Genomic DNA, 23,206 nt, shown 5'->3' with positions numbered 1-23,206 from the left:
AGGCCAGGACATGACCCTTGGAGGGTTGAGGCAGGAGAAAGTTGGTTTGAGCCCTTTGGTGGCACTTGTTTCTCTCAGAGTAAGAGCCAAGTCTTTCCCATGGCTGGTAGGCCCTTCCCCACTATTCTTGGGCTTTACTTCTCTGTCCCTGTGCTCAACTCCACTCAAGGCTTCTGCACTGATTCCTTCTTCCTGAAAGACCCTTGGCACTCTGCCTCAGGGCCTTTGCACTGGCCGGTGTCTGCCTAAATATTGGCATGGTTTACTCTCTCCTCTCATCAAGTCTGTGTTCATTTGTCACTTTCATCAATGAAGTACACCTTGAAGTCCCAGTCCCTCCCTTAAGTCGTTGGCCCCTTTACCATGTATTATTTTGTTTCCAATAACGTTATAGTGGGTTTAGCTCCCCAAAAGATATTCCACATCTTAACCCCTACAACCTGCAAACATGACCTTATTTGGAAACAAGGTCTATGCAGATGTAATCAAGTTGAAGGTCTTGAGATGAAATTATCCTAGATGATCTGAGTGGGCCCTCAATCCAGTGGGTAAGTGTCCCTGGACACACACATGAGACACCCAGAAGAGAAACCCAAAGGGAGAACAGGACAAGGCCACAGGAAGACAGATTGGTGAGATGCAGCCTCAAGCCAAGGAATGCCTGGAACTACCAGAAGCTGGAAGAGGCAAGAAGGATTGTGCCCTAGAGGCTTTGGAGTAGATGTGACTCTACTGACACATTAATTTTGACTTCTGGCCTCCAGAACAGCAAGAGAATAAATTTCTGTTGTTTTAAGCCATTAAGTTTATGGTCATTTGTTATGGCAGCCCTAGGAACCTATTATAAGCACTTAACATTTCCTAACACACTGTATCATTTACTCATTTATTACATATTTGGATTTGTTGGTAAGCTTTCCCTTCCCCCCAGGATGTTATCTGAGGATGAAAGGTGTTGTCTGTATGTTTCACTGTGGCATTTCTAGTGCCCAGTTCAGTGCCTGCCACATAGTAGGCTCCCTGTAAACAGTTATTGAATGACCGTATGGAATGGGAGTCTCTGGTTAGCTGGGAGCCAGGATGTCCTCAGGTGAACTCCTATAAACTCTTCAAAATCTTTTTTCTCTGAAAATCATCCTGAGCTCCTAGCTGACCATGTGCCATGCACACACCTCCACCAGAGTGCTGTGGTGATTCATGCCCCATCCCCTCCCCTTTTGGCTATGGAGTCCACAGGGGTGGGGCCCACGTCAGCCCTTTTTGGCATTCTCAGCGGCAGCACTGGATTTGGCACAGCATGGCAGCATTACATCAGATGTGGACCTCCTTTCAAGGGGGTAGGGTTGGGAAGACAAGATTGGGTGGATCAGAATGGGCCAAGTGGACAGGGGAGGGCTTTGAGGGAAGTGAACCTAAGATGGAAAGGCAGTCCAGGCGGGAGGAGGGAGGTGAGCAAAGGAGTGAGAATGGGGTGTATACGCAGATCAAACTACAGTAGTTTCACTGGATTCAAGGATTCACAGAGGAGGCAGGAAGCTGTTGGGTTAGGAGCACACTAGCTTCTAACTGGGCAAGTTTCCTTAGTCTGCCAGATGCCCCACCCTCCAGAGCTTCCTGAGTCTTGAAGTCCCTGGGGGCCTTCATAATCGTGCTCACCCATACACGGTGAGCCTCTTCCTACCTCTTCCTCCTATCCCTTCTCACTATTGTAGACACTTTAGTTCCCAAGATGTGCTGGGCTGTTCTCATCTGTGGCAGGCCCTCTAGGCCACCTACTGCCTTCTTTGGGGATAGGATGGGCCACATGTGCTCAGGGAAATTGGGTCTCTCCTCCAGGCCCAAAAGCTGACCTGTCTGAATCAGCCAAGATAATATTATTCCACTTTGCCAGTGATCCATCTAAGGTTGAGATGGATATGACTTTGGTCAATGTCAGAGAAAGTCAGGTGGGGAAAAGGATTATTTTTGCTTATAAAAGGAGAAAAGAGAGCTAGATTAGGCTCTGCTGCCTCCTGCTTCCTAGTTTTAACATAGCTGTGTGAGGACATGATGTTTGGAGCTGTGGCACCTTGGAACTATGAGGCCAAGAGTTGAAAGACAAAAGGTCCCAAGCTGAGAGGGCAGACAGAAAGATCCTGGGCCAGTGAGGACATCACTGATTGGCTCTTCCCAGTCTGAAATCACCTACCTATAGACTTTACAAATTACACCTGTTGCTTAAGCTTAAGTTGGGGATTCTGTGCTTCACAACTAACTCTTCTTAATGGAGTCAGTATCTCTGAACCTTTGCACATGGGATTCACTTTGTCTGGAATGTTTTTTCATTTTGTCTGACCAGAAAATGTTGACTCATCCTTCAAGACCCAGCTACAGTGTCACCAACACCCTTCCTCAGAACCTTTAGAATGGTTGGTTTCTGAGATCTTTCTTGCTCTGATGTTTGGTAAATTCATGAGTTGTGTTAGTCATAGCTCCTGGAACAGAGGCATCAGCTTTCTGCACATGTGGTGTAAGATAAGCTCAGGGATTTCTTGTCTTGACTGACTCTTGGTAACAGGTGGAATGATGAAGGGGTTAGTGCAGTCTGGAGTCAGGTTATCCAGTTGAAATCCCATTCTTCCATCTGCTAGTTGTGCAATTTTGGGCAAAGCACTTAACTTCTCTATGCCTCAGTTTCCTCTCTGTGAAATGGGGATAATAATGGCGATTCTCTCATAAGGTTAAATGAAGTGAAACATGTATGGCCTGTCTCAATAATAATGACCCACTTTTACTGATCTCATGCTTGCTATGTAACTGACATTGTTATTAAAATAAATCACTTAATTTTAATTTAATTTCACTTAATTTAAGTAATATAGATTATAGATATGTCTCATTTGATCATTAAAGCAAATTTAGGAGGTAAGTTCTATTGTTATTCCCATTTTACAGGCAAGAAAACTGAGGCTCATAGAGGTTAAGTAGCTTCATTTAGTACTAAGTATGGGAGTTTGGACTTGAACCCAGGATGTGGGGTCCTGAAGTATCTTTGTTACACTTGACTACATCTCCACACTATAAGGAAGATCAATTAAATCTGCTGTTACCTCCCTAGGGTGCATGAGCATTCCGAATAATTTCATTATTTGAGGGGTAGGCTCACTGCTGCTCCCTTCCTTGGCCCAGGGGATTCCACCCTGTCTCTGACCCCTAGTGATGCCAGGCTCCCTCCATGTCCAACACCTCTGCACACAGTGTCCCTGGGCCTTGTCTCCTTGGGGCTCAGGGTGAAGATCACAGTCTCCTCCCCTCTGCACACAGTGTCCCTGGGCCTTGTCTCCTTGGCCTCAGAGGGGATCTCAGGGTGAAGATCACAGTCTCCTCCACTAGAAAGCCCTTGAGCCCCTCTTTGGGCCTGCTGCACACATGGCCCACTACATTTTGTGTTGTCATTTCTCAGATGGCTGCCTCTCAGCAACCTGTGGTTCCCCAGGGAGGGGCTCTGTCTCCTCCATCCTACAGCCTACCCCTGGCACAGAACCTGGCAACGGAGGCAAGTGTATGTGGACAGGGTCCATCTCATCTATCACCCTGCACATGACTGTGGTTTTGACAGTTCCCTCCCCTCACCCACCTAGAGTAGCATATATTGATTTTTAAAGCAATGTTTTTTCTCTTAGTCCGTTTGGAAAATGTAACAAATACTGCAGACTGGGTGGCTTAAACAACAGAAATTTATTTCTCACAGTTCTGGAGGCTGAAAGTCCAAGATCAAGGTGCCAACAGATTCAGTTGCTGGTGAGAACCCACTTCCTAGTTTGCAGTAAGCTGTGTTCTCCTTGTGTCGTCGCATGGCAGAGAGCAGGGATAGAAGCAAGCTCTCTGGTGCCTTTTCTTATAAGGACACTAATCCCATGATGAGGCCCCCACCCTCATGACCTCATTTAAACCTATTCAACTCCCAAAGGCCCCACCTTCTAACACCATCACACTAAAAGTTAAGGCTTCAACATATGAATTTGGGAGGACAAAGACATTGTCCTTAGCATCCTTTGATCATGATCCCATGTTTATGTCCATACTTAAATGAAGCAGTAAAAAATGGAAAAGAAGATTAAAGTTAACCATAATCCCAGCACATGCCCAGAGATACTGTTATTTACACTCATACTTTAAGGTACATACTTCTGGGATTTTCTCTCCCATATAATCGCTCTTGAATATTAAAACATATTTGAGAAGCTCTGTAAACCTTGTTTTATAACCTGTCTTTCTCACTTAAACAAATGAGAAGAGTAGTTTTTTGTACCCTTCTTGTTTAATCATCTGCCCAAGTTTATGCTCTCTTGTTATTTTCTTTGCTTTACTCTCTTTCCATATAGATTACGTACCCTTTGCTTTTATATTTCTGTCATAAGACATGTTTCCTGTTAGAATTCTACTAGTGGTTGCCTTTCAGATTTTAAAAAGCCCAGGTATAGATTTGTGTTTCTTTACTCTTCAAAATTATAAGGGAGGCACTGTTAATTCCTCTTGGTATTGATGAAAATGTAATAAACTTATATTCCTTTCTCCTCCTTATTGACCAGCTTTTGTTGATTTATTTTAAAATAAGAAAATACCGTTAATTTTTTTCATATCATATATACTTTTATTCATGGATTTTGAAATTTGCATTGTTCTACCACCTCAAATACAGTGCCTTCCAGAGTCGATCCTACATTTTACTGTTTTAGGGCTTTTCGCTGGTTTCTTTTTTCTTCCACTTGTTCATGCTTGAGATTTTTATTTTATTTTATGCCTTTGATGGCCTGAGTGTGTCATCCAGTAACTTTGTTCAGGAGCAGTCTACTTTCTGAGACTTCATGTTTCTCTGTGTGGCTACTGAAGATTTGACATTTTGCAAACAGTAGTGGAAAAGCTTCTCCAAGCTTTACTTTTAAAAGGAACAAAGACAATATCAAACAAACAAACAAACAAACAAACAAACAAAGCTCAAAATAAGAAAAAATCTCCAGAGGACTGTCATGGAAACCTCAGAGCTCACATCTGCTTGTGTGGCTTGCGTGGCTTCTGTGACAGACAGCCCCTGACCTGTGACAATCCTGAGATTCCTATAGGGGGCGGTACATGGGCTGGGCGCTTCTCATTTCTATTTCAGAGGTAAGGAAAAGGAGATGTGGGGGCTGGACTGTGACTTAGGAAGGCCAGTTATTGGCATGGCCAGGTGCTGGGTTGGATATTCTTTCCAGATTTCAAGTTCTCCTCTGAGCCCCACTCTCAGGTCTGGACCACTCTGAGGGCGACTTTGCTAGGAGTGGTGATTTCACTGCTCCCATTGGGCATGCTGCACAGATGCCATCATCCACCACACAGAACTCTTAGCCTGGGCTGGGAAGGTTTGGGGTCAACGGGAGCAGAGGGGAGGAGTGACAGAAATGCTGCTGGGTGACAGCAGAGGCTGGGCTGGGAACTATAGCTGATGAGAAGGGTTTGACAGGATCAGTCATAGTGCCATGCTCGAGTCCAAAGGAAGAATCAGTAATACCAATCCTGTCTTTATTTAACGTTTTGATATTTTGTTCATTATAGATTTTTTTGCATTAATTTGGATTTTAAAAAATATTACATTAAATATTATTCATCTTGATTACTGAGCGTATTAGTTTCCTATGGCTGCTGTAACAAATTACCACAAAGTTGGTGGTTTAAAACAATACAAATTTATCATCTTACAGTTCTAGAGGCCAGAAGTTGGCAATCAGTTTCACTGAATTGAAATCAAAGTGTTGGCAGGACCGCACTCCCTCTAGGGGAGAATGTTTCCTTGCCCTTTTCAGCTTCTAGTGGCCATCTATTCCTTGGCTTGTGGCCCCTTCATCTTCGAAGTGCACCATTCTGGTCTGTGCAATGTTGCCTCTCCTCTTCTGCCTGTAGTCAATTGCCCTCTACGTCCCTCTGTAAGAACCTTGTGATTAAATTTAGGACCCCCCAGGATAGTCCCTCCAATCCAAGATGGAGAAATTTCTTACTCACATGGGCAAAATCCATTTTGCCAAATAAGGTAACATTTACAGGTCCAGGGGTTAGGACTTGGACACATTGGGGGTCACTGTTCAGCCTAGCACATTGAGTTTTGGGCACCCCCTTAAGTTTTGTGCTTGAGGCAAGTGCTTCATTCACCTCACCGTAGTCTTGACTTCAGTGCTGTGGAGGATTCAGCGGTACTAACTCCTTGTGAAATAATTAAAAGCTTGAGTTTAAAAGGTTCTGACAAACTTGCCCTTGAGGCCAGAAACTTAGGCTTGTTCTTAGCAAGGTTAGCTTCAGCTTTGTAAACCTTGACTAGCTGTTTGCTCACAGAGCAAAGCTCCTTCCAGGCCTTTCTAAGAATAAATGGTTGGACTCTCTTGTGGGCCCCAATTCTCATAGGAGGCTTCTGACACAGGTTCTTTCTCAGGTGGTGGTGATGGAGGTGGTAGCAGTGATGGTGATGGTGATAGTGGTGATATATATAACCCACTGTCAATGAGCGCTTAAAAAAAACTTTAAAAACATCTTTAAAAAAATTCTCAGCTTACATGAAAGTTGCAAAAGTAGATTCTGTAAACCCTACACTTGGCTTCCCTAATGTTAACATCCTATGTAACCAAGGTTCAGTGATCAAAACTAGAACAGTAACATTGGTACCATATGGTGAACTCATCTGTAGGTCTTATTCAAATTTCATTCATGTGTTCCCACTCGTGTCTTTTCTCTGGTTCAGTATCCTGCATTCAGTTGCATTGAGCTGTCATGTCATGATGAAAGTTTTGACACAGCCATCTTAATGTTGCCATAGCAAAATAGACTGGTACAATATAAAATCATGTGTTCTTGACTACTAGAATGACCCTCCTCTGACATTCTATCCCTTCCTAACCTGATCCTTGAGTTTCAAAGATTAACTTGCCCAAAGAAAAGATGCCTTTGAAAGGTGGTTGTTTTACTCACGTTCTTAGACCACAGTTGCCCTCAGGGCAGAGATGAGTGTGATGCATGTGTCTAGTTGGTGTTGTGACATTCAGAGACATCTTTTCTGAGACCTATAGACTTGTGTCTTGCACTGAGAGGTCAACAGTCAGGCTCACCTGTGGCAGGTAAGGTGAGTTGCTGGGACCATTCTTGGACTTGACTCTCTTGGCTTCTAAGCAACCTGTCCTCCCAGGGTAGCTCTTGTTACTTTTGCTGAATCCATGCAATCGGAATTTGCAAGCAGAACACCAAGGTCACCAGTTTCCTGAAACCTGAGGAGGGTCTTGGTTAGCTGACAGCTCAGGTTTTCCTTGGAGGGCATCATTTTCTACTGACTACTAATGAACACAATCCACCTACATGATGAGGAAGCTGCTCCTTTGATTTGTGCAATATCTACAAATGTGGTCTCACTGTTAAGAGCCTTTTTCTGATCCTTGAAGAGATCACAGGAGTGGCATTTGAAGATTTCTGTGAGCAGGGACAGGGGATCATTCCACAGCATGGCAACCATGACATCCCTGAGTCTAGTTGTGGAGACAGCCAGGCTGGGGAGGAACTTTCCTTTAATGACTGGAAAATGACCCGGCTTTTTTTGGTTACCTTCTTTGCCATGTGCTCCTGACCTTCAGGCTTGCTCTGTGCCTGCAATTTGAACTATTTTGGTGTCTGGTTTCTACTCCCAGACAAGGTCCCTGTTTGGTCAACTACTCGCTAGCTGTCCACTTTCTCTTCCCACCCCTTCCCCACAACCAGCCACAGACTCAAATGGTGACAGGTTTTATTCTCGTGAATGCTTCATTGTCATGGGCAGAGGGGGTCAGTTCCAGCCCATTCTCTGCAGTGGCAGGGGCTGTGTGGGCTTCGCCTCTCTGTCCTTAAGGCCAGGCATCTATGGGCATCTCAGACCAGCTGCTTACAGGTGTGTAGGAAGGATAACTTGCTCAGAAAGCAGAAGGGAGTATAAATGCAGATAGCAGGTGTCAGCCTGCCAAGTAGAGTAGGTAGGTACTGGGGAGGCCCATCCAGCCCCTGGCAGGGTCTCGGTCCTGAGGTTGTCCTGCCTCCATTTTTGGATGTTGTGATAGCTAACTTTATGTGTCAACTTATCTGGGCACATAAGTGCCCAGATATCTGATTAAACACTAAAGTTCTGGGTGTGTCTGTGAGGGTGAGATTAGCATTTGAAATGGTGAACTGAGTAAAGCAGAATGCCCTCCCCAGTGTGGAGGATAGGGCTGGGAGTCCCTACGTCATGGGCTTTTTTAAAAAATATATTTATTTTAATTAGTTTCAAGTATACAGTGCATTGGTTAGACATCTACATAGTTCATAAAACGATCCCCTCACTTGCTCCCTCCCTCCCCGGACCCTCCACCTAGCCAACGTATTAATGCTAACTGCATTCCCTATGCTGTGCTCCCCATGCCCGTGACCATTTGTACTAATTTGTACTTCTTTAACCCTTCACCCCATTCTCCCAGGCTCCCAAACCCCCCTTCCCTCTGTCTGTCATCAAATTGTCCACTATATTTGTGAGTCTGTTTTTGATTAATTTGTTCTTTTTATTCCTTAGATTCCACATGTAAGTGAAATCATATAGTGTTTATTTTTCTCTGTCTGACTTAAGTACCTTCTAGGTCCATCAAAGCAATATCTTTTTCCATCCCTTTCCTTTTAGTCCTTGTGTGTCTTAATCTGAAGTGAGTCTTTTGTGGCAGCATATGCAGGGGTCTTGTTTTCTTATCCTTTCAGCCACTCTATCTTTTGGTTGGAGCACTTAATTCTTTTCCATTTAAGGTACTTATTGATAAGAATGTAGTTGTTACCATTCTTTATTCCTGTTTTTAATACATGTTTTTTATTCTTAAAGAAGTCGTTCCAACATTTCCTGTAATACTGGCTTGGTGTCGATAGATTCCTTTAGTTTATTTTTGTCTGGGAAGCCCTTTATCTCTCCTTCAACTCTAAATGATAGCTTTGCTGGATAAATTATTCTTGATTGTAGATCAAGAATAGTTTTTGCTAAGTCTTTCTGTTCTGCATAGTTTCTTTTAAGAAATCAGCTGCCAGTCCTATGGGTGTTTCCTTATAAGTAATTATCTGTTTCATCTTGCTGCTTTTAATATTCTTTCTTTGTACTTAACCTTTGGCATTTTAATTATGAAGTGTCTTGGTGTGGGCCTCTTTGGATCTATGATTTTTGGAATTCTCTGAGCTTCCTGGGGTTTTATGTTCATTTCCTTCACCAAGTTAAGGAAGTTTTCCATCATTATTTCTTCAAGCAATTGTTTAACATCTTGATTTTCTTCAGGTACGCCGTTCAGACGGATATTTGGACCCTTAAGAATGTCTCATATGCTCCTTAAATTATTTTTATAGTCTTGGCATCTTATCTCTTGCCATTCTGATTGGGTGTCCTTGGCTTTCCTGTCTTCTAGATAGGGCATTTAACCCTTTTCTTTATTCACTTTGTTTATTCTTTTATTTTTTTCCGTTTAATATACTTCTCGTCTCAGATAATGTATTCTTCATTTCAGACTGGTTCCCTTTTATAATTTCCATTTCCATTTTTATGATTTTTATCTCTTTGTTGAAGTTCTCATTGAATTTATCTACTTTCCATAAGTTCATTGTTTTGAACTCTGCATCTGTTAGATTACTTGACTCCATTATATCTGGATCTCTGTTTTGTTCTCTCATATGGTTTCTGCTTCCTTGTCTTCCCATTTTGGCTGCCTTTCCGTGTCTATTTCTATGTCCTAAGCAAAGCTCCTAAGTCTCCTGGTCTTACTGTGGATTTGTGAAGCAAGTGTCCAGTGTCACAGTCCTGAGAGGGGTTCAGCTGTAGGCCAAACTTAGCTCAAGCCTTTACCTCTCTGGATCCACCCGTTAAGATTAAGCAAGCAATCCACAGATGCTGTGCTTAGAGTTGCCACAAATGGCCACACCAGAAACTGAAGCCAGCTGCCTCCAGTGTGAGTCTAGCCATTGCTCAACAAGGAACACCTGACTCACTGAGGATATACCTGGGTGTGGCTTGGGTGGGGCTGCGAGTTGGGGGAGGCGGGGTTTCAGGGAATCCTCTGGGCAGAGCAAACTCTGTTATCCAGTTTGATGATGTCATGGCTATGGCAGTGCTGTGTGTGTGCATTAGTAGAAAGGGCTCAACAGGGAATAACGGATACTGTCACTGGCACTTTTGTACAGAGCGAGTCTCACCTGGGCCCTCACTCCAACAATGTCTCCCTATAAGTCCCTGGTGCCCCTGCATGCAGCCAAATTGGCATTGGTGCTCAGAGTGAGCAGGTCCATCACCGCGAAAATCCACTCATGGACATGGCTCCTTTAAGAGTCTTCTGCCGCTGCTGCTGTAGCCTCCTTCTTACTCAGCCGCTCGAGACCGGGCTGCCCCGTGTCCTCGCCGCATCCTACTTTCTGCTGTTGTAAGATGATTTCTTGGATTTCTCTCTAGTTGTATGGCTTGTTCATCTAGATCTCAGGCAATTTTTCCTTGCTGATGCTTCTTGTTTCAGTCACAACTTTGATTTGGTCACCAGAGGGATGAACAGAGCTTCTATCATCTATGCCATTTTTTTTTTTTCCCTCCCAGGTTAGCAGCTTCTTAAAACATCCCTACCCTATAGGCCAGCCATTTTACACCTAGGTAATTATTCAAGAGAAAGGGAAATATGTGTACATACAAAGCCTGGTATGCAGATGTTTGTAGCAACTTTATTTGTAATAGCCCACAATGAGAACTCAATTGTTAATCAGCTGGTAAGCTGACAAACACATTGTTGTTTAATTATACAACGAAATACTATTGAATTATAAAAAAGAACAATCTAGTGTTATATGCAACAGCATGGATGAATCTTAACATGATAATGCTGAGTGAAAGAAGTCAAAGACAAGTAATACAGCAGGAGTCCATTTATATATAGATAAAACTCTAGATGATGCAAACTCATCTATTGTATCAGAAAATAAATTAATGGTTGTCTGGGCACAGGAATGGAGGGTAAGGCAAGATAGAAGGGAGGGATTGCAAATGACTCAAGGAAACCTTTGGGGATAATGGGTAAATCACTATCTGGATTGTGATGATGGTGGCATGGATGTCTACATGTGTCGAAACTAGCCAAATAATATACCTTAAATATATGCAGTTTACAGTATGTCAATTATACTTTCCTGAAACTGTTTAAACATAGCAATAAGAGAGCTAAGAGTTGGGGTTCAGGTGCCTTGATAGATTTCTGGCTGGAGGAGGGTGGAAAGCAGCTCTTCCAAGCTCTAACATCACATCCCAGCAACTGTTTGCTCAGCATCTTGGTAGGACATGCCCTCTGTGCTGATGCCGTCTGCAGGCAGCTGAGTATTTGTGCATCACTCTAGACTCTTGTGGAGTGGCTGCTCTGAAAGCCCTTATAAGGCTCACAGGCAATATTTCTTGGCCCTTAGAGGCTGCTCTATGCCTTGATGAAGGCAGCATTTTTTTTCCCCTCTTTAATTCCCCGCCTCCCAACTTCTACCCCTGACCTACGATGTTGCTATCTCCCCTTAAGAACTGGATCTCTGAAGGCCTAGTGGCTGCTCTATGCCTTGATGAAGGCAGCATTTTTTTCCCCTCTTTAATTCCCCGCCTCCCATCTTCCACCCCTGACCTATGATGTTGCTGTCTCCCCTTAAGGACTGAATCTCTGAAGGCCTAGTGCACCCGGGAAATGGTCCGTGGCTCCACCTGGAGCGCAAACCCAGGACCTTCTGCATGTAAAGCAGACATGCTAACCACTACACTATGGAGCCACCCCCACAAAGACAGCATTTATGAAAAGTAAATATCTGATAAATCATCAGTGGATTCCTGAATAATTTCAAGGTTTTCTGGGAATGGGTTTTAGAAGCACAGTTGGTTTCACAATCTCTCCCACCCTAGCTGCCCAGTGATTGCAGAACTCACAAGGTTTAAAGTCATTCTCCCCTCTGTTCTGCTTTTGAACTTTCAAAGCATTTTGTTGGAACTCTTCTTCTTGTGTCTTGAGGCTGGCTTGGGTGGGGGAGGGTAGGGAACTTGTGAGTCTTTGAAGTCTGGTCCAGCAGAGACAAGTAGACTAGCAAGAGATGGTGGGTGGCAGCCGCTAGCACAGGTCAGCTTCTAATTGGTTAGCCCTGAGATGTTCAACATGGTATACAGGGGATTCTCCAGCATATAGAGCCAAGTGTGGGAGATGTTCTGAAAATCTGGTTTTGTTAGACAAAAAGCCAGTCAGCTTGCTGGCACACTGTGTTTGTAAGGCCAGGGGATATGACTCTCCCATGCCAGGGTACATTGGTACATTGGTACAAATGGCAGCATCCATTCAAATTAAAATCTCACATGCCACTTGATGCAGCAGCTTGATTTCTAGGGCTTTATAATGTAGATGTGCTGAAATGTATAAGGAATGACAGGATCTAGAAAGATATTTATTGCAGTGTTGCTTATAATAGTAAAAAAAGAGAAAACAACACAAATCTCCATCCAAAGGAGACATTAAATAAATTATGGTCCACATACTATAGACTGGGAAGTCATAAATAGTGAGAAAGCCTTTTTGCACCCACAGAGGCCAATCTTCAAGAAATATCATTAGTGGGAAAAGTGAAATGCTGAAAAGAGCAATGTAAATGGCATAATTGTTTGTGTAAGAATTATGTACACACAGACATGTGTATATACATGGAAAAAGGGGTACATATGTGACTAGAAAGGGGGCAGATGGAGGTCAGCTCTCCCACCACTCCCCTGGCTCCTGCCCCGAAAGCCTCTCCCCATGCTGAAGGGAGGGTGGGGGATACCCTCTGCACGTACCCCAGGGTCAGACTCACCCTGAGTGAAGCCCAGCCCCTGGGGAGACCCCAGGGCCCTTTTACTACCCACCTGACCAAATGATCTCTTTTTCCATATCCACTGTGTCTGCTTCCCTTCAGCTCTTCACTTCCCTCCTGGACTCCCCGCCTTTGTCTTCCTGAGTACCCACCCAGCCTCCAGAGCGGTCTATCTAAAACATAAACCTGACCATGCCACTTCTTTTCTTAAAACTTTTCATGGCTCCCCATTGTGTCCAGGATGCAGTCCACACTGGCCCTGGCTCCCTTCTCCTAACTAGGCACCATCTTTCCCCAATTACTCCCCAAGCCATAATCCCACTGAGTGATCTGCTGGCCTCACAGGGCTCTATGACCTTGTCTCTCTATCAAATAGTCCCCCTTTCCTTGCCTGAGGACACCCATGAGTCTGTTGATTCATCTCTTTTTGCCTGGTACTTTCTGGATACATTCTCCCTGCAGGGGTTTAATGAATGGATGTTTGGTCCTTTCCTTGAGCCATCAAAACTGCTCCACATTTGCCCTAGCCCTGCTCTGCTGGTGGCCACTCCAGGACTCTAGGCTGTTACAGTTGCCCAAGGCCAGAGTTGGGGTGAGGACGTCTCCTCCTGCTTTGATTCCTGGACCCAGTATGGCCTGGGCCCTTAGGCGATGCTGAATTCTTTGAAAGAGCTAATTCAGTTTTAACCTATAGCCTTACCTCTCTCTTAGATATTGGTATAAATCTGGGGGCTGAGTGAGGGACAGATTTACCTCACAGACACTACAGTGTCCTTGGGAACTGTGAACCCTCTGTCATTTAAGGCATCGATGCTGGGAGAAGTGAGCAGCCTGGTTTCTTTCCCCTTGGGATAAGTTGCTTCCTGTGAGGACACTATTGACCCATCTTTTTAGTCCACTCAGGTGAGTGTGCAGGACACTGTGGTTTCAGACAAGGCTCATTAGTTTTTTCCCCCAAAGTACACCTCAGACCAAAGAATTTGCATCCCGAGGGGACTGGGGTGATGGTGGTGTCATCTGAAATGGTCTATCACAGTGTGGCATTGATTGTATGTTTGGTGTTTTATACTGTTAAAAAAAAAAAGACAATAGACCCTCAAATGGAGTCACTTATGCTAAGCCGCATGTCAATAAACCGAGACTTAATTACAGTTCCACTCTCCCAGAAATGGACTCTTAAACTAGTCGATAAGGAATCTCCTGATCCGCACTAGTTAGGTAATCTACCTGATAGACACCTGCCATTTCCTAAAGGAAACTGGCTTGCAATAACCAATCTGCTTTTTTGTCTGGTACAAATTCCTTGTTCCTGCTCCCTTCTGCCTATAAAATCTTTTGCCTGGTACAGTTCTTTAGAGTTCCTTTCTATCTGCTAGTTTGGATGTTGCTTGATTCATGAAGTTGAAGCAAGCCAATAAAATTAACTCAGTTGTATCTTTTTTAACAATACTAAAAACCTTTTGTATTTTACTCTATAATATATCCATACTTGCTTCATGAGAAAATACTAGTTAAACTCTGCTACTGGAACTATGGCCTATGGATGGGGGCTTAGGCATCCTTGGGAGTTGTTAGGCATGCAGAATCTTGGGCCCCACCCCAACCTACTGAATCGGTATGTAACAGGGCTAGTAGTTTGGTCAAGCTGGCTTCTTTCCCCTTAGGATGAGTTGTCTTTTGGTAGGGCTCTTGCGGCCCCATTCTTTCAGTCTACAAGATGTCCATGTACATTACAAGTTGAGAAGCACTTTGAAATGGCTTATCACTGAGTATGATCCAGGATGAGATGCCCTCTTTACCATGTGGGTACCAGGGTTCACATACCCCAGTTTGAGACTCATGTGCCATGCCACCTCTTTTTCCATGGGGAGCCATGGAAGGTTTTAAGAAGAGAGATGGCATGGTCAGTAAAAGTTACCTCTTTATGATATGCTGGGAAGGTGGGGGATATCCTCTTTGGTTGGCCTCCCAGGTGAGTGGAATAGTGACTAGGCATCTGAGACTCCAATAACTATTCACATTTACTAAGGCTTAGCATATACCAAGCACTAAGTGCTTTCCATGTATAGCTCCTTTAATCTTTATGTGAGACCCATGTTACAGAAGAGGAAACTGACATTTACAGAGACAAAAGACTGGGCCATGTTACAGAGCTAGGGAATGGCAGAACCCAGTGTCAGGCAGGCCCATCAATGGGTAGTCACCTTAGTTTCCAAGCTCTAGCATCCCACCTTCATCACCACTAATTCCCCCTGTGTTTGGAGAAGGAGGAGAAGGGAGGGGTGGGTGGTCTCACATAGAGGAAGAACCTGGATGGAAGAAACTTAGAGGTGGTCTAGGCCAGTGGTTCTCAAAACCTGGTACCAGGACCAGTGACATCAACACCACCTGGGAACTTGTCAGAAATGCACATCCTGACATCCCTTCTTCCTGCACCCCTTCTCTGGGAGTGGATCTGTGTTTTGTCAAGTTTTCCAAGGGATTCTGATGCCCTCTAAGGTTTGAGAACTCTTACCTAACCCAACATCTTCATTTTATATCTCAGGAAACTGAAACCAGGATCAGGGAAGGGGCTTGATTATAGATGATTAATGGAAGAATCCAGATCATCAGCGCTCTCTCTCATACTGTGCTGCTTCTCCAAAATCCTCTGATATTTGGGCTCGCCCTGCATATATTTGAGTCTGGATGGATCAGATGCAATGGAAACTTCACACCCTAAAAGAGAGCGCACTGTAAGGCCTAACTCAGGAGGGCTTAGCAAATAGCCTTTTCTAGTAGTTCCTTACAACTAGATCCTTCTCTGTTTTCAAGAAGCAATGTGTCTCTGGTGGATAGATCGTCTACCCTGCAGTTCATCCAAGCAGGTCTTGCTCCATGGGCTGGAAAAGCACAGAACCAGACACGAAGATTTGGGTTCTCATGTAGCCTTCACAATTCACTAACTCTGGGACCTTGAGCAAGTTACCTTAACCTCTGTGGGCCATAACTACCTTTGTTAGAGATGTTCTCTATATATGTTCTTAAACTCTGAGGACTGAATGAGGTAATGCAGATCATCATAGAGCTTGCCCATCAACAAATGTCCCTCCCTCCTGGGATGGAGGCGGTAAAGGCAGAGCTGCCTCAACACCTGTCCAGGAGGGAGAGAAGTGAAGTATCTGAGTTCCTGGGCCTGGGATGTGGGTCAGATGCAAAGTAAATAAAGTCAATGCCCAATGCCAGCACAACAGTTAATTAAGCAGAATGACTATAAACTGTTAATAAAAGAGAATGCAAGGTTTGCTTAGGATGAGCTGCAGGAGGGACAATCCACCCACAGCTAATTGCGCATCAATCCTGCAGTTCAGCCATTTTTTCTAAGGAAAATAATTGTCCTGTATTATTTTCCCCCAGTGTTGATTTAAACAAGCACACTGAAAACTTGAACATATGCAGCGGCTTTGCAGTTGCTCTGACCATTCAAGCAATTTTATTTTCAGAGCACCCAAGAGTCTCTGAGAACTTTGCTGACTTTAGAAAATATGTTACTTTATTGCTGCAGACCTTCAACTCAGGAGCAAGGGGACCACTGTGGCCATTTTACAGATGAGGAAAATGGAAGATCAGAAAGGGTAAGAGGTTTGCTCCTGGGTACACAGTGAAAAAGAATTATATTTTGCTAAAACTTAGAATTTTCAAACTAGTTGCCCCTTCCACCTCCTAGCACAGCCCAGAGACAAAAATCCCTGGTGCAACTCCCAGCATTTCCTCCAAGACACTTGGCCTGACCCAGGAAGAGCTTTTAGGGTCTTTATCCTGAACTCACCTGCTTCTCTGCTTCCTCCTTGCCCAACTACATGGCTTTTCGGGCACTGGCCTCTGTTCAGTCCTGCAGTTGATACCTAATTTGTTACTCCTTGGAGGTAGTATGATTTAGCAGAAAGTGCGTGGCCTTTAGAATGACACTGATTAGAAGTGAATCTTCCACTTACTAGCTGTGACTCTGGGAAAGTCACTTAACCTCTGAACTTCCAATTCTCATGTATAAAACTAGGGATGAGAGTACCTAGGGATTGTTGTGTGGATTAAAAAGACCATGTATACAAGCCCCTGGGCACATAGTAGGAGCTCGTAAGGGTGATGTTAAGGGTGGAAGTGATGGTGGTGGCTCGGGCCCTTGGTCTCAGCCTGTCCCTCTGGAGGGGCCTGATGTGGGTGGGTGGGCATCCGGGGAAGCACTGTCACTTGACAGATCTCATGACCTCCTTCCTCATATCCAACTCCTGTGGGCATCTTGCCTCTATACTCCACCCCTCCATGCCCCTCCTAGTCAAACTCCTGCCATATAGGCCCTCCTGGCCCTCCAGCCACATCCCCAAACCGTGTGGCTTTACCTGGAGAAACTGGAGATGAAGCCTGAAGAAAGGGTGAAGGGACAGATTTAGAGGCCCAGCACATCAGGAAGGTGGCCTTACCACCCCCCCACACACCCATACATTCCCTCACACTCACACCTAGATACACATTCATACATTTACACAAAGTGCATACATGAAGAAAGGGAGAATTCACTTTTGACAAGCTTATCTAGAATTTCACAATCAGAAAATTGAGAAAGAGGCTATTTTAATTTCAGCATTAGTGTAAGTTTAATGTCATTCTGAAAGATGTCATTTTGTTGTGAATTATACAGAGATTGGCTGGCCATCAAGGCTTAGAGCCTCTAAAGGACTAATTGGCCTGAGCAAATGGGATCTCCCAGCCTGTTTTGCATGTTTCAGAGCAGCATTGGGAATGAGTACAGACTGTTCAGATCTGAATCAGCTGGTGGACAGATGGACCAATCAGAGACAGTTGCTGGGGAAACACTGTTCTATGCAAATTCCTCTGGGCTGGGGAGGGGCATCAGCCAGCCTGACCTCCTCTCCTTTTTTCAGCCTCTCAGTGGCCAACTCTTCAAGTCGTGTTTTCTCTTTCTCTCTCTCCCTCTCAATAGATGCTACCCTACAGAAGTGGGTCTGTAGTGGGCACAAGTGTAGGCCAGCAAGGCTCATAATACCAGATTTTTATGACTTACACTTTCCACGAGGGGTGAATTCAACATCACCCCACACTATGTGGAGGGCTGGTTCAGTTCAGCATTTTCTAGGACCTTTGCTGAGAGAAAGAAGCCTGAGGCTCAGTGCCAGCCAGCCATGGGCAAGATCGAGGGCAGCCCATTAGCCATGAGCAGCGCTCTGAGTTCTGCACCTGCTCTAATGACAAACCCTACTGGGCTTTGGCGGCCGTGTGTTCTGAACTGATGCATAGCTCTGCTTCCAGGACCCAAACTTGCAATATCTTTCCACAATAAAACCATGATGGAAGTTAATTGCCTGCATTGCTTTGCAATTGAACAGGTCCATAAAATGTTTATTAGGTGAAATTGCAGGGACCGAACGGGTGGCCAGTTGCTTGGCTTTCGGCTACAGCTAACATCTGAGAGTTCCCTTGGTAGGGCAGTTTCTTAAAAATGGCTGATGATGTGCATTTAGAATGGCTTTTTTTTCCAGAGCTGTTCCAAAGCTTTTAAGAGATAGACTTGGTCATTTACTTGGGAGTTCTTGGGGGTAGTTATCGAGGCTGCTAAACTTCCTGAGTTTCTTCTAATATTCAAAGCATTTCAGTTTCCGAGAGATATTTGGAAGTAGTTAGTATGCAATTGCATTGGTCAGGGTAATTATTGTTAACTGCTGTAACAAAGGAAACTCAAATCTCAGTGGCTTGGGCAACAAAGATTTATCCCTCGAGCCTGTAACATTTCTAGTGAGAGCTGACAGGAGCCTCTGCTCCATACTGTCCCTCAGGGACCCAGGTTGAAGGAGGTATCATTGAGGACATGCCATCTCTGAGGTCTCTGTGGAAGGAGAAGGGATGGATGGATGAGACTTGCTGGTTTTAGCTGCCTTAACCTAGAAGTGACATGTGTCATTTTTGCTCACAGTACATTGGCCAAAACTATTGACATGGTTCCAACCTATTTGTAAGTGCGGCTGGGAAACACAGGAGCACACCTAGCATATTTGGTGGGCACTGACTTCTTTGTCTTAGCAGTTCTGGTGGAAATGGTGGCTACCCTCTCCAGCAGTACCTTGCTGTGAAGTGGTATCCACTGTCTGGCCCCCCAGGGGTCAGCCTACCTGTGGCAGGTAATAAGATGAATTTTCTGGGATTGACTCTCCTACCAACTACATAAAATCCATCCTCCCCAAGGAGCGGTAGCTGCACAGTGCTGTCCCAAGACCAGAATCACTTGGGAAACTTAAAACCAGTTGGCTATGGAGCATGAGCCTGGAGATTCTGAGTGGCAGGTCTGCAGTGGGGCCAGGTTTGGAAAACACTCTTGGGCTAATGATGCTGACAAGGGAAGGTCCGTGGGTGATTCTGTGGGGCCAACTTGCAGGATTCCTGAGGAGTGACAGTGCAGCCTGTCTGTGTCCCTGTAGAGCACAGGCAGAGGCTTCAATAAGCATTTCACAGTTCACAAAGCATTTTTGATTTTTTTTTCACCAGGTACCTACAATAATTCCAGTCTCATTTGCTCTCTGTGACAACATGCAAATACCAGTTGTTATTATCGAAATACCAGTTGTCATTATTATGGCAAATGTGTAATCCACATCTTATGGGTGAGGTGAGGTAAACTGATAGAACTAAAGTTGCAAAGCCCAGTGAATAAGCTGGGTCTAAACTTGTTTTTTCCAACTACCTATCGGTCTGTTTCTCTATCATGCCAAGCCATCTCTGATCACATTCTCTACTTCCAGAAAGATGCCATACACCACCCTGTCCCTGTCACATTCTATTCTAATTGCTCTTCATGCAAATTGAACAGGCTGATGAAGAAGAAGCTGACATTTTCACAAACCACGGTTGAAATAAATGATGAGGCATCTAAGACTCAAGGTTGTTCAGCAGAGCACATTGTATGAGAATCGAGGTAAGGTGAACGCTGTAGACAGATGAGAGCTGTATATTTTCTGTGACAAGCTTTGGGCAGATAGCAATAAAGTGCCTCATACTACAAATATTGGAATATAAGTCTCGTACTAAAAAAGTCAGTGTAACACAACATGAATAAATCTGAAAAACACGCTGTTTGAAAGAAGCTTTACACAAGAGTATATATTGTATAATTTCATTTATGGTAAGTCCAGAACAGATAAAACCAAGCAGTGGTGATGAGAATCAGATCAGTGGTTGCTTCTGGGGTTAATAATACAGATGACTTTCTGGAATGATGGAATGTTTTGGGTCTTGATAGAGTTGCAGCTTACCTGGGAAAGTGCATTTGTCAAAACTGATTGGATTATAAGCTTAAGATCTTCATATTTATCTATAAGTAAGTAATACACTAAGACGATTTTCTAGGAGATAAAAGTGACTCCAGGAACACTGGTATTTAAAGGCTGGGTGGAAGAAGAGACATGCAAAAGAGACTGGGAAATAAATAGGAAGAAGTGAAAGGCAAGGTCACGGAGCCTGAGCGTACCCCTAAGAATAAGCCTGCATATAACCCTAAAACTAACCCCTAGTCTTAGCTCTAATACTAAACTTGAAAGTAAAACTAATCCTAATCATAACCCTAAACCTAGCTGAAATCCTAGCCTTAGCCGTAACATAATTCTAACCTAATCCTAGCCTAGGCCTCTCCTTAACTTTAACCTTAAACCTAACCTCAATCCTAAATGTAACTCTAACACTAATCCTAACCCTAACCCTAACCCTATCCCTAACCCTAACCCTAGCCCTAAGCCAAAGGCAAGTCGACCTCAGTGGAGATTGGCAAAGGAGCCAGTGAAGCTGATATTAAACGTCCCTGTTTTATTCTGTTGTCCTAAGGACAAATGAATGTACAGTTGAAAAAAAATGCACAGAGAAGGCATCTCAGCATCCTGTTGCAGAGGTGACTTTCAGCATAAATCACCATCTTCCACAAGAAAGCCAACATGTTCTCTAACAAGGAATCTAAATGAAATCTTTCCTGAGGTAAGAGTGCACAGTGTTCTTACCAGCACACGCTCTCAAAACAGACACAAGAATCACCAGCGTTGGACTGGAGGTGACTGTCCAGCCATTCCTTACAGATTCTCTTTTGACGGTGGGAGACTGAGTACCAGAGAAGGGTAGTGACTTGCCTGAGATTATTGGGGGAACCAGAGTCTCAGTCTCTGTTCCCCCCAACAATGCTGGCTTCTACCATTTGTCAAGTGGGGTGATCAAGTAAAATGTTAAATCTGGCTATCTCTAGGGTCTCATGAAATTCCTGACTGCAGAACTCTGGGAGGTGCTATTCATTTTGAATCACATGTGAACAGCATCTTCTCCACAAAATGGCATTTACTTTGAAAGACTATGTGAGTGGTTTCCCATGGAGTTGGGCAATGGCAAAGCCTTTCTTATATCAGAAAACTGGAATTTCTTACAAAATTGTGACAGCATCTCCCAGGACCTAAGAAAGGTAGGAAAATCACTGGGCATCAGGAAGAGATTGGAATCAAAACCTGGGCAGTACTGGTCTTAGTCCTTTCTCTACACACCTGCCACATTCTCATCTCTTTCTGCAGACTGTTTTTCTTGGTGAGAAATCCATCTGTACCTCCTAAACAGCCCACAAACTTGCAAAGAACAACACATTACCTTGCAGTCTTTCAGTTCTAATTTCAGATTCCTGGTGGGAGATTCTAACTGATCTGGTTGATTACTCTTGGTTTAATCTGCCATGACCAGTGAGGGTAGGACTATGCGGTGGTAACCAGGTAGGGTGATGATGGTGATGAGAGAGGGGAGAGCAGCCATGAAAGGGAGAGATGTGCGGACGTCTCACCTGACTTTCTGAGGCTCTGAAAAATCTGAGGTGTACCTAGGTCCCCGGGTTTAGACATGATTACATCAGTATCTTTTTTTATTTATTATTTTTTATTATTATTAATGCCTATAGCACCAACTTCTAAAATAAAAAAAAAATCTATAATCTTAAAAATAGAGGAAAAGAAAAAAAAAGGAGGGAAAGAAGGAATAAAAGACAAAGGAAAATAAAACATCCATGTGGAAGTTGAGTTTATTGGAATATAAAAACTTTTTATTATTATTAATGCCTATAGCACCTGGTCTTCCTAGGTGATCTCCCATCCAAGTACTAATCAGGCCCAATCCTGCTTAGCTTCCAAGATCAGACATTGAGTTTGTTCAGGGTGGCATGGCCGTAGACCATGGACCATGGCTCCACTGGGGCGCAAACCCAGGACCTTCTGGGTGTTAAGCAGATGTGCTAAACGCTACACTATGGAATCACCAGTATCTTTAACATAAATATTTATTATAAACTATTTTAGACACATGTAAAATAACACATGAGCAAGCATGAGACTCAGCACTCAGCTTAAGAAACAAAGCTTTATCAACAGAGTTGGATCCCTTGCCTGTTGCTCCTGGATGACATCTATTTTTTTCTTGGCTCCTGATATCTTTGACTGAATCCAAACTGTGCAACTTGGGGGCTGGGAAAAGAGGTGGTGGTGAAGGGAGGGGCTGGATTGGTATATTTGGCAAAGGTGGAGAGGAGGGGAAAGCTGATTTTGAGGAGGTGAATGGTTGGAGAAAGTCTGAGAGAGAATTAGTTTGGAAGGATATACCCAGAGAAAGACTTGGGGACACAGACACTAGGGGGAAGAAAGCGGGGAGAAGATATTGGGTATAGCCAGAAGGGGCTACATACAGAGTCTGGAAGAGGTAGTGGGCCCTGTCCGTTGAGTCTCCTGGGGTGGGGGCTTTCCTAGTTCTCCTCTAGAGCTATACCCTAGCTAGCTTGTTTCCATGAGCTGATGGCTGGGGCATTGTTGATGTGACAGACACACCAGGCTGCAGTGAATTCATTACTCTTGTAGCTCTGGTCTCGGCTCTCTCTATCCTCTTCCTCCCCCAGGAGCTGGGCAGAGCTACATGGAAACTTCAAGGCCCTGTGGCAGGTTATCTTCCCCAAACATGGCTTCGATGAGATTTTTAGCCCCTCAAGCTCTTCCAGAACCTTGCCACCTCTCTATCAAGAGGTGAGGTCTATTAGCAAAGGTTATGCAGCTTCCACTTGGCTCTCTCTTGGGATTCCAATCTTATGACCCATCTGCCACGCTGTGAGAAGGCCAGGCAGTCATTGGAGAGGCTGTGTGCAGGCCCAGCTGCGGTCCCAGGTGATGGCCAACATCAACCACCAAGCATATGTGAGTGAACCTCAGAGGGTTTCTGCCCCAGCATTTGAGCTGACCAAGCAGACACCGAGTAGAGCAGAGATGAGCTTCCTTGGTCAAGCCCTGTCCAA

At 44.3% G+C, this 23,206-nt stretch overlaps 1 pseudogene; it reads right to left on the bottom strand.

Annotated features, from left to right (window-relative positions):
• Positions 1-21,986: 21,986 nt before the first annotated feature.
• On the bottom strand, positions 21,987-22,102 carry LOC112485282 (annotated as a pseudogene).
• Between the last annotated feature and the right edge of the window lie 1,104 nt (positions 22,103-23,206).

Source organism: Pteropus alecto, unplaced genomic scaffold (genome assembly GCF_000325575.1).
Source record: "Pteropus alecto unplaced genomic scaffold, ASM32557v1 scaffold68, whole genome shotgun sequence".
Taxonomy (NCBI): domain Eukaryota; kingdom Metazoa; phylum Chordata; class Mammalia; order Chiroptera; family Pteropodidae; genus Pteropus; species Pteropus alecto.
This window is presented reverse-complemented; position numbering and strand designations above follow the sequence as displayed.